A 16,132-nucleotide genomic window follows, 5' to 3' on the forward strand; every position below is an offset into this window, starting at 1 on the left:
CTTAGAAGTTTTTCAGTGCCCTGTGATCTGAAATGAACAGTGTACATGATTTAAAAAAATTGCAATGCTTTTGTTACACTAACGGTCGTTTTTCGGCATGAAAAAAATGACATTTTTAAAAATGACATTTTTAAAAATGACATTTTTAAAAATGACATTTTTAAAAACGTCATTTAAAATCATTGTGTGTGGGCTTCACATCGTTTTTCGGCTTCTGAAATGCCCCAATTTTTTTTCGAACATGCTGCATTTTTTAATGTCGTTTTATAAAATTTCATTTTTTGGGGTGTAAAAAATGATCGTGTGTGGGCTAAAACTACGTTTTAAACCCACTCATGCCCAGAAGCGAGTTATGAGACAGGAGCGCTTGTTCTGGTAAAACTACCATTTATAATGGAGTAAGCACATTCATCACGCTGTAACAGACAAAAAAGCGTGAATCGTCTTTTACTAACAAGGAATCAGCTAAAAGCAGAACTTCCCCTTCAGACTGCCGTCGTACGTGTTGTACGTCACCGCGCTTTGTTCATCATTTTTCAAAAACGATGGTGTGTGGGCAACATCGTTTTTAATGATGAAGTTGGAAAAACTTCGTTTTTTGGACATGCTGAAAAATGTCATTTTTTTTCATGGCGAAAAACGACCGTGTGTACGCGGCATAAGAATTACATTTCTTCAAGAGAAGAGAATATTTAGTTTGCATTGCTAATGTTCAGTCTGTAAATGTTCTCTTACCCCAGGTTCACACCTATGCATTTTTTGTGCTTTTGCAGTTTGCAGAAACGCACTACAGTCCATTTAACATGGTTTCCTATGGTACAAGTTCTCATCTATGCGTTTTGTGGCCGGTGCATTTTTGGAGAGGGTCAAGGACCTTTTTCCACATTTTGAGTGTAATAGACTTCAATGGAACACACCATAAACGCAATTGTTGTGTTTGTGATGCGATTTCTGATGTGTTTTGCATTTTTTATTTTAACACTGTATATGGCTGGTTGCTAAGCAGGGGGCCAGGAAGCTGGCCACTTTGTCCAAAACAACCGATTAGTCATCTGATGTCAGTGGGGTTCCATGCTGACAGTTGAACGTAAAAAAAAAATTGTAGACCAAAAAGAAAATTGCCAAAAGAAAAACAGTGTGGGGTCCCCCCCAGGTCCATTCCAGGCCCTTCAGGTCTAGTATGAATTTGGAGGGAACCCCCACGCCAAATTTGTTTTAAAAATGGCATGGGGTCCACCAAGGCACCTTGCCCCCATGTTGGGGACAAGGGCCTCTTCCTGATAACCCTTGCCGGTGGTTGTCAGGGTCTGTGGGCGGGGGACTTATCGGAATCTGGAAGCCCCCTTTAAGAAGGGAGTCACCATATTCGGCCCCTCCTATGTAAATAGATAGGGGTACATTTTAAGGAATGTGCAGAATGGCACGTCTGGGCATAGTGACGTATATATATACGTCACTTTGAAATTCCCGACGTGCGGGCGTGCACAGACTCGATATCCGCTGGTGTTCCAGAACGGGGAGAGGCAAGTGTAAACATGCATCTTCCCGTTCTGCCTAGTGACACTGTCACTGTCACTGATTGTCTGTTCCCTGTAATTGGTAAACAGCGATCAGTGACGTGTCACATGTAACCACGCCCCCTAACAGTGCCAGTGTCATTTTCACAGTAATTAGTGCATTTTTATAGCACTGATAGCTGTAAAAATGACAATGGTCCCAAAAATTTGTCAAAAGTGTCTGATGTGTCCACCATAATGTCAAAGTCACAATAAAAATCGTTGATCGCCACCATTACTAGTAAAAAAAAAAAATATTTCTAAAAATGCCATAAAACTATCCCCTATTTTGTAGACGCTATAACTTTTGCGCAAACCAATCAATAAACGCTTATTGCGATTTTTTTACCAAAAATATGAGGAAGAATACGTATCGGCCTAAACTGAGCAATTTTTTTTCATATATACTGTATGTATATATATATATATATATATATATATATATATATATATATATATATATATATATATATATATATATATATATATAAATATAATAAAAATCACAGAGGTGATCAAATACCACCAAATGAAAGCTCTATTTGTGGGGGAAAAAGGACATCAATTTTGTTTGGGAGACAAGTTGCACGACCGCGCAATTGTCAGTTAAAGCGAAGCAGTGCCGAATCGCAAAAAATGCTCCAGTCTTTAGCCAGCGAATTGGTCCGGGGCTCAAGTGGTTAAGGCACAATTTCAAGTCCTCAGACATGCCCCAATCAACTTGAAGACATTACAACTTCACACATACTTCCATTTTCCCCGCAGGTTACCTAGCTCATGGGGGAACCACCACTAACCAACCAATTGGAAGCACCATACCCTAGATGGGACCCACAATTTTGTAACAATGTCATTAATCACTGACTCCCCAAAGACCCCCTGACCCGCCAAGCTGCTGTGACAAAATGTGCACCATACATAAGTGCTCGCTGTTTTATTTTCTTTTAATCGTGAACAAAGTCAGAAACACAAAAAACTTTCCTTAAACCTGACACATCAGTCAGTGGCTTCACTAGAATTGGTTTCACCCGGTGCGGAAAAACTATGTCACCCCCCTCCACTAACTATAGTCCCCCTCAGTACAGACCTCCCTCCACTAAGTACAGACCTTCCTCCATTAAGCACAGACCCCCCTCTCTCAGTATAGACCCCCCACTAAGTACAGACCCCCCCACTCGCAGTATAAATCACCCCTCCATCAGTACAGACCCCATACACTAAGTACAGACCTCCTTCCTCATTATTGACCCCCTCCAATAAGTACATACCCCCCTCCATTAAGTAAAGACCCCCCTCTCTCAGTATAGACCCCCTACCGATGTATAGAACCCCCCTCAGTACAGACCCCATTCCTTCAGTATAGATCCCCCTCCCTCAGTCCAGACCCCCCTCACTACGTACAGACCCCCCTCCATTAAGTACAGACCCCCTCTCTCAATATAGACCCCCCTAAGTAAAGACCCCCCTCCTGCAGTATATACCCCCTCCCTCAGTACAGACCCCCCTCCCGCAGTACAGACCCCCCTCCCGTAGTAAAGACCCCCTTACTAAGTACAGATCCCCCTTCCTCAGTATAGACCCCCCTCACAAAGTACAGACCCCCGTCCCACAGTGTAGACCCATCTCCCTCAGCACAGATCCCCCTCCATTAGTATAGACCTCCCCTAAGTACAGAACCCCATCCCTCAGTATAGACCTCCCACTCAGTATTGACCCATCCCTCAGTACAGACCGCCTCCCTCAGTTCAGACCCTGCCTCCATCAGTAAAGACCCCTTCAGTGCAGACCCCCTTCATCAGTATAGACCCCCCTCAGTGCAGATCCCCCTCCATCAGTATAGACCCCCCTCATTGCAGACCCCCCTCTATCAGTATAGACCCCCTCTCCACTTGTGCTAGTAGACAGCCTATCCCCTCCCATAGCACCCCCAGCACATGCCCCCCATATCTTAATTTTACTTGCCCCCTTCATGGTCACTGTCCCCTTCTTCTGTCCATCTACAAAAAAATACACTGTACAGACCTCAGAATAGTGTGGGATATGCACAGTGGTGTGTCCCTTGGGCCTTCCTCCTCCTATGTGGATGTAAACAGAGAGGCGGGGAGGTGGTTTTGGTGCGCTCTGCTCCACACGACAGGGAGACAGCCAGTGACTCAGTGAGTGTAGGGGTGCGGTGTTAGCGGTGCCGCTGCCCACGGGTGTCACCTCTGATGTCAGTGGCATCGCTAGAGGGGAGCGGGGGCCCGCAGCCCCCGCTCCCCTCTAGCGACGCCATTGACATCAGTAACCCTTAACACAAGGGTGGGTGGGAGGGAAATTTCTACTTCATCCGAACTTCTTGTAATGACAATACAGTTCTTTTGAAAGGCAAGAACGCGGTGATGTCATTGCGTACGATGAGCATGCGCTTGTCACATTCAATGCCGTCGCCGCCATCTTGCTTCACCCTACCTATGCTGTGGAAGCTACCGCTCATGCATTAAAGTCATTTTGAGCATGCATGGGTTTCCACGGCGACAGGTAAGTATACACACTCTCGGGTTTCTCGTCGTGAAACAGGCCGACAAGAATCCCGACGATAAAATAGAGAGCAGGATCTCTATTTTTCTCGTCGAGATTCTGGCCAGATTTCCAGTCTAGAAACCTGAAAGCCTCGTACACACGCTCGGTTTACTTGGCAAGAAAACTCTGCCAGCAGTTTTCTTGCTAGTTCTTGCTGAGAAAACCAAGCGTGTGTACAAGGCTTGAGTCCATTTTTCTTCTCCGGGTCACACTTTATAAGCAGCTACAGCAAACAGTTTTTTCCTTTTCTGATAAAGGTTTTTACATAAATAAATAAAACTGACCATTGGAAGCACCGCTGTCAGTGTTAAATGGTTTAAATGGTTTAATGGTCTAATCTCTGTAACTGATACATCTGCAAGAGAGCTTGCATCACACCTACTGGCCAGATCACTAGGTAAAAAAGAGAACAAATGCAGCCATCACATCTAAGAACTGGTAAGCTGCAATATAATAAATGTTTGCTTTTGCGTTTAATATCACTGTAACCTTCCAAGGGGATGATTCAAGATCAATTTTCAAAAAAAGCCCATAAAAATAGTTATAGGATATTTGAAGTATTAAGATAGACACTTTTGACATTAAACCTCTTGTAAATGTTGATGTCATGATAATGACATTAGTTAAATGTAAATACCTAATTGCAAAAAGTAGATTACATTTATTGCATATATACTTTAGCTTGTGGAATTAGAAACAGTCGCTTAACCATTCTAAGCAGATTCGCGTCAATCTCTGGTCTTGCCATTAACCCTAAAAAAATGTCCAGCTCTCGATATCTCACTAACTGATGCAGATTTCAGCAAAAGTAGTACTCCCCTTTATCTGGGAAGACAAGTCTATTCCATATCTAGGAATTCATCTGACAGCCTCTCATACAGATCTTTTCTCAGTCAATTACCCCCCCTTATTAAAACAAATAATGAATTTCTTAAAACAATGGTCACAACTCCCAATCGAGCAACAGGCTAGCCCAGTCTCGCTGGACAGAGCAATATGGTGTTATGCAACCCTACCAGACTCTCTCAAATTACACCCTATAATTGGCCCCACACTCTGAATAGGCTTTAAAATCAGCCAGAATCACAGATTTTCCACTAAACAGTCGCCCCTGATCCCTATTATGGGAAATTAAGATTTCCCACCTGGCCTAGAACCACAAGCCTTTGGGAATCTAAGGGAGAAGGGCTACTTTCAAGCCTCACACTTCTTGAACCTTGATACATGGCCAACGATAGACAATATGGCATAGCATGGAGGACAGTTTGAAATATTGTTTTGGCAGGCATTACAGCTACGTCATTATCGGGATACCCTGGGTCCACCGGAGGCCTATCGGTGACCGCCTACAAAATTTGAATTATATTGCGAGGAGAGGGAACCTCTAACTCATACGATATCAAGGATGTACGCGCTGCTGATAGCACCCCGGAATACTTTAAAATGACAAGTCTGAGTAAATGGGAGAGAGAATTGGGCCAAGCCTTTACACCAGCCCAGTGTCAGAATATAATACATTTGTCACTGAAGTCATCTCGGTGCACGAAAATCCAGGAATCCAACTATAAGTTATTAACACGCTGGTATTACTTGAGAACTACGTAATCCCATAACTAAATATTTTATATCTCTTTGGGACAGCCTTAAAACGAAACATCAGTTGCAATCACAACACAATCCCCTGTTATGCTTTCTCAAAAATCACACCTTTTACCCGGCTTGGATATACCCAAAATCATTTAAAGCCTGGTCAACCACTAACCTCCTAACGCTTTATGAATTTGTCACTTCTAAATCCTTCCGATCCTTCCCAGAACTTGGGGAAAGCTATGGTTTGCCACAGTCAGAACTGTTCAGATATCTTAAAATTCTAAATTTCTTTACACCTCTCAATAACATTGAAACACCCTTATCTCACCTTTCCACTTTCAAATCAATGTGTAAAAATGACCCACTTGCTAAAGGAATGATATCATCTCTTTATACGCAACTTCTGACTAATTATAAGCCTGAGGCCTCGTACACACGACCGAGGAAACACATCATTTTCCTCGTCGAGTTCCTTGTTAGGCTGTCGAGAAACTCGACAAGCCAATTGTCTCCATTCCCTTTAAGGAAATAGAGAACATGTTCTCTTTTTGGCTTGTAAAGTTTCTCGACAGTTTCCTCGACGAAAATGTACACACGACCGGTTTCCTCGGCAAAAAAATATCTCCCAGCAAGTTTCATGCTGGTCGTGTGTATGAGGCCTGATAGATTAACCTATGTCCAGAAGTGGGAGGAAGATCTGGGACGAAAACTGGATGACGCAGAATGGTCCAGGATATGGTTAATTACTAAATATTCCTCACCCAATGTTATGGCGATTGAAGCAAATTATAAAGTCCTAAACCTGCTGGTACCTTATTGTACCTGCCAGAGTGGCTAAATACATGCCCACTCAATCAGCCCGCTGTTTCAGGGGCTGTTCAGATTTAGGCACACACCAGCTCATATGGTGGACATGTCCAATAGCTCAATCTTTCTGGAAAGAAATGTTTGAATTCTCCAAAATATTCTAAACACTGACACCAGACCCTTTCATAGCATTACTTAATTTGAAACAAGACTATCTAACATTCTCTCAATTTAAGTTTTTTGTTCAACTTTCAATCCCAAGAAATTCAAATTCAAGAAAATATGGAACCCATGGATAAAGAACCACTTACCCCCAAATTTTAATGACTCAGATCTTCAGCCATGGTAACTGATTAATTTATTCACAAAACCACACATCTATTCATACATTGAATAACTACCCTGAACCTTGCTCTGGTGCCTGGACCGACCTTGTGAACCTACTCTTTATCTTTTCTTTCTTTTATCCCTCTTTCCTTACTTCTTTTTCTCTTTTATTTATTTTATAATTTTTGTTTACTCATATTAGCTCTATACCAATACATACTAGACCTACTGTATACATTTATAATATATTATACAATAACCTTTAATAGGTATTGATAGTTACGATATCTATACAAGCATGGTTAAGTAACATAAAACAGTTAATTTAGGTTGTGTGATGTAGTTTAAGAAGGATAAAACATTTTATGTAACTTATATATCATTTTTATTGTTTAACATAGAGCTTACTCATCTATATCCTTGTACATGTACGTACTGTACTTTCATTTTATTGTGTAATCAATAAACCTTTTTGACAAGGAAAAAAACTGTTGGATTTATAAAGATCTGCGTGCATGCGATAAAGTCATTATTGTTTCGATAACTATCAACATATTATCGAGCGTTAACAACATAAACAGTGCATTTTTCGTCAAACGATTACAAGATCCAGGGTTACATTTTAACACGCGCATGCACTGTAGTTTTTTTCGAACTGTTTTAGATCGATTCCACTACTAATGTTTAGAAAATCGATTGTTTAGGCTGAAAAATGCAACATGACGGTTATTTTTTTTTTTTGCCATTAAACTATGCCTTTCGATAATCAAATTTTCCCCACTAACATTTCGAAAGTCGAACGATCGAGTGTAACGGCCAATTTTTCAAATGATTTTCTATCCATGTATAGCTTTAGAGCTATAATCTCTCACCATGGCCTTGCTTCTGGGCTGTAATTAATCGATCCATGCTGTGGGTTTTTGAAATGTGAGTCTGTGATTCTGTTAGCATGTTGTCCATCCTCTGTCCATTTTACTTTGTAAGAAGCATCCCTAGTATGGAAAGTAGTCCTTGCTTTAAAAGCCCAACTCTGTCTCCCAACTCTTTCCCCCACAGTTTACCTTTCAGTCTTCCATGTTGCTTGATGTCCAGTTATATTCAACCTTGAAAACTTGGGACTCTACTGTGAACATATAAAAAGCATGAAAACCAAAAGGTTAGCCAGTGTGGACCACAAGGCAGAGTGGGAGGGAATTATTGGGGGGGGGGGGGGGGGGGAATGGAGTTTGGCTTTAAGCACAGCAGCCCATATTTGTGTTCATCACCAAACTGTGCCAGGCCTATTTGTCATAAAAAAGTTACGAAGAAGGTGATCAGTCCACAATAAGTAAGACAAGTCCAGAAACACAATGGGGTTTCCTGGCCAGTCCTCCCGTCAGCACATCATGGGTTAATCCCCTCCTCCGGTCCACCAGTACCACCTTCTTCTAGCTAATAAGTAGGGGGCCCTTCCTCCCAGTCCTTGTTCCTTTTTTTTGGTCGGACGCCAGACCACCTAAGACTCTTCCTAAACAGAAGCTACAGACTAAGAGGAAAAGAAAAAAAAACCCTGCCGAACCCTCCCCACCCAGGTTCAGCCTCTCCTGGGGTTGGAAGGTCCAGAGGTAATAAGGGTATGCCCCTTTATGACACTGGACGCCAGGTGCGTGGCCGCGGGCATTTTAGCTTATATGAAGCTTACTGTTTTCAGGGCTGTGGTGTGTCTCCCTCCATATGCTGTTACACGTGGATTAGCTTGTTTTCCCTTGCTCAACTGAGCTCCGTAGGAGCGCGCCGCCCCTCCTCTCTCTGCCTTCTGTGGAGCAGCGGTGACGTCAGAGGGGGGGCGGTGCCGGGGGCGCGCCATGGGCGTGCCCGGATCGGCTAGATAAACTCTCCTAGGCAGAAGGCTCAGTGTGTTCTGCCACTGCCTAGGGAGAGGAAGCTCTCGGTAAGCCTCCAGCAAAGGAGGAGTGAGTGAGAGAGACTGGTGTCAGCACTGTGCTTGTCCAATGTGCTGGGTTTTTTTTTCTGATCTACAGGTCTTCAAAGCAATCTTACCCCTTATACTGCTGCCACCCTGAAACTGTTTTCTGCCTCCTTAAAGGTAAAGAGAGATAGATGTATGAATAGACATATTTTGGGGTACATAAAAAGGAAAAGAAGATATATAGATATATATATATAGTTTAAAAAAAAAAGATGTGTTTGTCTTGGCGTGCAAGTCTATAGGTATACATGTTTCTATTTATTTATTTAAAAAAAAAAAAAAAAATGTTTGTCTTGGTGTGCAAGTATGGAAGTGTACATGTACGTATTTATTTAAAAAAAATATATATATATATATATATAATATTTTCTTGCAAAAAAAAAAAAAAAGAGAGATATAGAGATTAGTTAATATAGACACTACAACAGTTTGCTTCGCCACCTGATGTGCGTATCCTGCTTCTTTACACAGCATGAGCTCACCACAGCCCCAGAATGCACCAAGATCACCGGATAGGTAGGAGGGGTCAACGGGGGCCATAATGTAAAAGAGTGCAATACCAAGAGCTAAAGGTAGTGTTTCTTGGTTGTCTTTTTAGGAGCAGAAGCCCTAAGATAAGACATGAACAGAGAAAAAAGTCCTGCCACCGCTCAAAATCGTCGCAAGCGTCTGGCTCTCGGGCAACGCATAAGTCCCATTCTAGTCCAGCACGCAAATCCAGTCACTCTGCGACTGTAGCAGAGCCAAATGTATCAAGACCCCGCCCAGACGATGGTCTTTGTTGGGCATGTTCGGCACCATCCGAACCTGGCAAACTTCTTTGCACCGGCTGCATTAAAGACGTGGCCACAGACAGGGAAGCAGAGGCGAGAAGGATTAGAGACTACATCCAAGATGCAGTGGCCGAAGGTATTCAATCAGCTTCAGCCACCAAAACCCCTGGAGCAAGATCCAAATTTAGTAGCGCCAGTCAGCCAGTGCGCGACGAATCGCCGGCCCAGGAAGCGCTATCACTAGGCTTATCGGACGCGGAAGAGCCCTCAGAATATTTGTTTGATTTTCAATATATTGAATCATTTGTCACGGCCGTAAAGGAGTCCATTGACTGGGATCAAGATGTTCAGCCACCTGAAAAAATTAAGAGATTTTTTCCTAGCCGGAAAAGACAAGGGGTTACCTTCCCCCTCTTGCCAGAAATCCAAGAATGGTTCGAGGAGGAATGGGAGAGGCCAGAAAAGAAGGCAAACACAAAGAATTGTTTTTCTAGGTTGCACCCATTTAAAACCCCAGAAGCGAATCTTTGGGAGTCTCCGTTGGGCATAGATGCGGCTTTACAGCGCCTGGCCAGACAGGTCGCCTTGCCGTTACAAGATTCCACGACCTTTAAAGACCCAATGGACAGACGAGCAGACACAGACCTAAAAAAGGTGTACTCAGCCGCAGGGGCAGCGTGCCGTCTGGCCATTGCCCTAACCTCAGTTTCCAGAGCATTAAAGGTCTGGACCACGAGAACTCAGGCAGCCCTAAAAGCAGATGCAAGCTCGGAATCAGCTATACAGACAATGGAGTTCGATCTTGCCGCCGATTTCATAGCAGAGGCTGCTATGGATTCGACAAGATTGCTCGCAAAGATCATGGCTTTTGCAGTGACAGCAAAGAGGGCTCTTTGGTTGCGGCATTGGGGAGCAGACAGCACCTCAAAATTGAGTCTCTGCAATATCCCGTTTAATGGCAAAGTGCTGTTCGGTTAGACCCTAGAAGAAGCTATTAGTCGAGCTACAGGGGGAAAATCGGGTCTAATACCACAAAGACCCAAGAAAAGACAGCAGGCCACCCGACCCGCTCAACCAGACTACAAAAAGGCGTATGACGCCAGGTCATACAGACCGGGACGGGAGTATACTAGACCTTACTGGAGAAATCCACAAAATTCCTTCTTGCGGAAGGTAAAGTCTAGAGCGGCGCAGACCGCAAAGAAAACTGAAAAGTCTTTTTGACAGGTTAACCGCCCATCCTCCCCAGGTGGGCGCCAGATTAAGGTCCTTTTGGAAAGTATGGGCGGAAGAAGTCAAGGACCATTGGGTCCGCAAGACGGTCAAGTACGGTTACAAAATATCTTTTCGGAAGAAACCACCCAATACGGTGGTCTTCACAAAATGGCCAACAGATCAGAAGAGACGGAACTGCTTACAAGAATATTTAACCGGTTTACAGCAAAAAAATGCAATTTCGCCGGTACCCCTAGGTCAACAGGGAAAAGGGGTATACTCTCCAATTTTTCTAGTTCCCAAAGCATCGGGGGATCTCAGACCAGTTCTGGATCTCAGATTTCTGAACCACTACATAGAACCCAAGACGTTCAAGATGGAGTCCGTATTTACGATCATCTCTGAGCTGCAACCAGGAGATTGGCTGATATCAGTCGATCTAACAGATGCATATCTGCACGTTCCAATCAACGAGAGCCACCAAAGATACCTAAGATTCTTGGTGGGAGAAGATAACTTCCAGTTCAGGTGTCTGCCGTTCGGCATCAGCACAGCCCCTCGAGTGTTTTCCAAGATCTTTCTAGCCATTATTGCCGTCATTCGCCTGAAAGGCATAAAGATATTTCACTACCTAGATGACATCCTGGTAGTAGCACGTTCGAGTGAAGAACTGGTGTCTCAACGCGAGATGGTTCTAGAAATCCTATCAAAATTTGGCTGGATCATCAACAGGCAAAAGAGCCAATTAATTCCCTCACAACAGAGGGAATATCTAGGACTGATTTTCAATACAAACAGAGGCCTGGTCCTTCTACCCGAATGGAAAGAGGCAGAATTGGTAGCCTGCGTTGGCAGCGTGATGAAGTCAACATCCCTAACGGCAACAGACTGTATGACCCTACTCGGGATATTTACTGCAGCAAGGCCAACCATTCCTTGGGCAAGGTTCCAGGCAACCTTCTTGAACCAATGGGATGGTACCTCCCTTCACCAGAGTATCCGCATACCGAGCCGGATCCGACAGAACCTAGCCTGGTGGAAGTCATCAGAGAACCTGTCGCGGGGCATGCCCCTCAGCCCCGGGGACTGGGTTCTGATAACTTCGGATGCCAGTCTCCGGGGCTGGGGTGCTCACTGCCTCGGCAGGCAGGTGCAAGGATTTTGGAGCAAGACGGAATCCCGACACTCCAACCTTTTGGAGTTGCAAGCAGCATACATGGCCCTGCGGGCCTTCGAGAAACTGGTACAGGGTGCTCGAGTCAAACTAATGTTAGACAACAAGACAGCAGTAGCATATATAGCCAAACAGGGCGGAACCAAGAGCTTGCCACTTTTGCAGGAGGCAACCAAGATATTTGTTTGGGCCGAAACACACCTGGAAGCCCTAACAGCAGCTTATATTCCGGGCAGCCAGAATTCCATCGCGGATCATTTGAGTCGGGACTTCCCCGACAAGAACGAATGGGCCTTGAAAGAGAAGTTCCTAGAATCAATCTTTTCCGAGTGGGGGACACCCTCAGTGGATCTGATGGTGACGCGAGTCAATGCAAAGACACCTCAATTTGTGTCCAGGTTTCGTTGCAACAAAGCCTTGACCCAAGATGCCTTCTCCATTCCATGGGATTTTCCCCTAGTTTACATCTTTCCGCCAGTGCCGCTAGTAATGAGGACTTTGTTAAAAATTGCGAAAGAGAGGGTCCATACAATAATAATTCTCCCCTTTTGGCCACAGAGGCCGTGGTTCCCTCTACTCCTTCACATGGCGTCCGCTCCCCCAATACGTCTACCACTAAAGAAGGATCTCCTATGGCAGCGCCAATGGATACATCCCAATCCAAACAGATTGCAACTGACGGCTTGGCTGCTGAATCAACCAGACTCCAGGCACAAGGCATTTCAAAGGAAGTGATTTCAACACTATTAAAGTCTAGGAAAGCCTCGACCAACGTCACCTACAACAGGATTTGGGCAAAGTTTTCAACCTTTGCGTCACAACAACATTTTTCTCCAATAAAACCGAATGTGGCACAGGTACTGGACTTTTTACAATCTGCTCTAAACAAAGGCTTAGCCTATAGTACATTGAAGGTACAAATTTCAGCCTTGTCGTGTTTTACAGGATACAGGTGGGCAGACGAACCACTGGTAAAACGATTCTTAAAAGCGACCATGAAAATAAATCCTCCAAGAAGGTCTCTATTTCCGGCCTGGGACTTAGGCACTGTACTAAAAGCGCTGCTTCTACATCCTTTTATACCGGCAGAATCTTGCCCATTCTGGTTTCTAACACTTAAGCTGGTGTTTCTCATCGCCATAACATCGGCAAGGAGGGTTTCCGAGCTAGCGGCCCTGTCCAGTACGGAACCATACTGCATCATTCTTCCAGACAAAGTGATTCTGAGACCTTCACCAATAACAACACCGAAGGTAGTTTCAAAGTTTCACCTTGACTGGGAGGCGGTGCTACCTAGCTTTACATTACCGCCTAGACAAGAAGAAGAACTAGATCTCAGACCTCTGGACATGGTCAACCTTGTCTCAATTTATCTGCACTGTTCTCAACAAATGCGCAAAACAGATTCCCTTTTCATCTTACCATCTGGGCCTAAAAAAGGACAAGCCGCTTCAACAAGAATAATTTCAACCTGAATCACCAAAGTAATAAAGCTCACGTACGACGCCTCCACAGGCAACTAGAGCTCATTCTACCAGAGGGGTGGCAGCCTCTTGGGCAGCATTTGCCAAAATACCAGTTGAAGAAATATGCAGGACGGCTAGTTGGAGTTCCTGCAAGACCTTCGCGAGGCATTACAATCTAGACGTGACGTCATCTAAGGCGTCTAGTTTCGGAAATGCCGTAGTATCGGCACCTTTTCAGACAAAAAAAAAGAAAGAATAAATATATTTACTTAAGCAGCATTGATAGTTGTCGTCCGAGTCTTATATACATTTTCCCGCCCTAGGGTGCTAAATTAAATCCCATGATGTGCTGACGGGAGGACTGGCCAGGAAAACGGAAAATTGTTATTCTTACCTTCGGTAATTTTCCTTTCCTGGCCTGTCCTCACGTCAGCACAGCCTTTCCCTCCCTATAGTCTGTCGTCCGCCAAATTAGTGGAACAAGGACTGGGAGGAAGGGCCCCCTACTTATTAGCTAGAAGAAGGTGGTCTTGTGGACCAGAGGAGGGGATTAACCCATGATGTGCTGACGTGAGGACAGGCCAGGAAAGGAAAATTACCGAAGGTAAGAATAACAATTTTCTGTTTAATTTACTAAAGCTGTAGAGTGCAAAATCAGGCTCACTTCTGCATATAAACCAATAATCTTCCAGGTTTTATTGCCAAAGCTTAATAGAACAGGCTGAAGTCAGAAGCTTATCGACTACCATGCACTGCTGCAACAGATTATGCGTGCACCAGTTTTAGTAAACCTACCCCATTATGACACATATGGCATCTGGGAAATGTTATAATACCACCACTAATGAATGATGGCTCCCTGATTAGGACTGTGGATTCTAGGGTGCTGGTGGTGGCCAACCAATGATGCAAACACAGACCTATTCTGCTGAATGTAAACAGTGCCTCCAGGGGTCCTGTTTGATGTCATTGACAAAATGTGGCCATGTGATGTCAGACAGCATCCCCAGTTCCTTTGCTTTCATTCAGCTGATGGTCAGGGAATCCCTCAGCCAACAGTGAATGTGGTGGGAGGTGTGTCACTGGTTTTCCCTAGTGTACTTACACAAACTATCCCATTGTGAATGACAACAAAGGACATTATTATTATTAATTTAATAAAAAAAACTTTATTTACTGTATGTGTTTATTTACTATTTTACTTTTTTTTTTTTTTTATGAGTAACCAAGGATACTATGGGCCCTTGATCCGTTCATGTAGGGGGTGGATATCTGGGGGTCTGCTTATTTGAGAGAAGTTTTCAGATTCTGATGAGTTACGTTCTGCAGTCCCCCACACAGACTGGGCCTAGGGTGTGGGGATGAAGTCCTTGTCCTCATCAACATTTCGACAAGGTGCTTTGTCAGGTGCGTCCTACGTATTTTTGAATATGTTCAGGTGTTTTTACTACTATCCATACAAGACCCAAATAGGCTGGTAATGGTTTTGGGGGGCGGGGGGAGTGGGTACCGATGCCGTTTTTTCTCAATGATTTTTGCCAGAACCACACATTACATTAAAGCCGCAACCAGTTTTAAATTAATTTTACTTTAGAAATTTCATTTTGTGCAGGGACAGTTCTAAACACGGGAAGCACGCGCCACTTTACAGGCATACTATAGACACCCCCCATGCACGATATTTAAAGGAATATTTCACTTTTACTTTTTACTGGAAGTATTGATAGTTTTAAAAAAAACTCGTGGACATGCATATTAATGAACACAGTATACAGGGATATGGGAAATGATTTTCGACATGAACACACATGCACCTGCCCAGGTTGAACTGGATGGACTAGTGTCTTTATTCAACCTTACCAACTATGTAACTAACACATATGTAAAGTTTAACTGGAAGGACCGGGTGTTATTTTTCCAACCCTATAAATTGTGTAGCTCTGTAACTTTAAGGAAAATAAGAGACAATTATCTTTTTTAATGAACTGAAGTTTATTGAAACAGGAAAATACAAGGACATTTTGCAAAGAATAGAATGCAATTGATTGATAATTTCAGGGTCTCATTACTAATGCCTGTCGAAGAGAGTTCTTCTAATTTTCTCATGTAATAAATTAAGACCAACTATGAATTAACAAACTGTGGTGTAGATTCCTTTTTTTTCTGTTTTGTTTGTGCCTGTTGGCAGTGACAGCAAATGTGTTGAATAGTTTTTAATAATGCATCCTTTAACTGCAGAGGGAAATTGGTAGATAATCTAACAATGAGTGTGTTTCAGGGTAATCTGTGCAGTTAACATATTTTAGGGCAGTTTGATGATAACTGGAACTGGCCATCTAACATCCAAAGTGTTTTTGGCTGTATATCTCCTATGTATCACAGGAGTGCAGTTTGTTCTGCACTCCTGTGACATCACAGAGCCAGTCTGGATCCACCCAGATGCCTGGACAGGCAGCCCCTAAGAGCCTCAGCCAGCTGCTCCCACCCTTTCCACAACCGGGCCCTCCAGAGAACACTGGAGGGGTAGAGCAGAGAACTGGTGATTGACAGTCACCAGCTCATTTCAACCTGAAGACCATGATCTGAACAATCAGCGGTGTTTGTTGCTCAGTTCACGGTCCTAAAGCTGGCAGGGGGCAGATGCAGCATCAGATCTATGCCACATCCACTTAGGTGAGTATAATTTTTTATCA

Source organism: Rana temporaria, chromosome 2 (assembly GCF_905171775.1).
Source record: "Rana temporaria chromosome 2, aRanTem1.1, whole genome shotgun sequence".
NCBI classification, from domain to species: domain Eukaryota; kingdom Metazoa; phylum Chordata; class Amphibia; order Anura; family Ranidae; genus Rana; species Rana temporaria.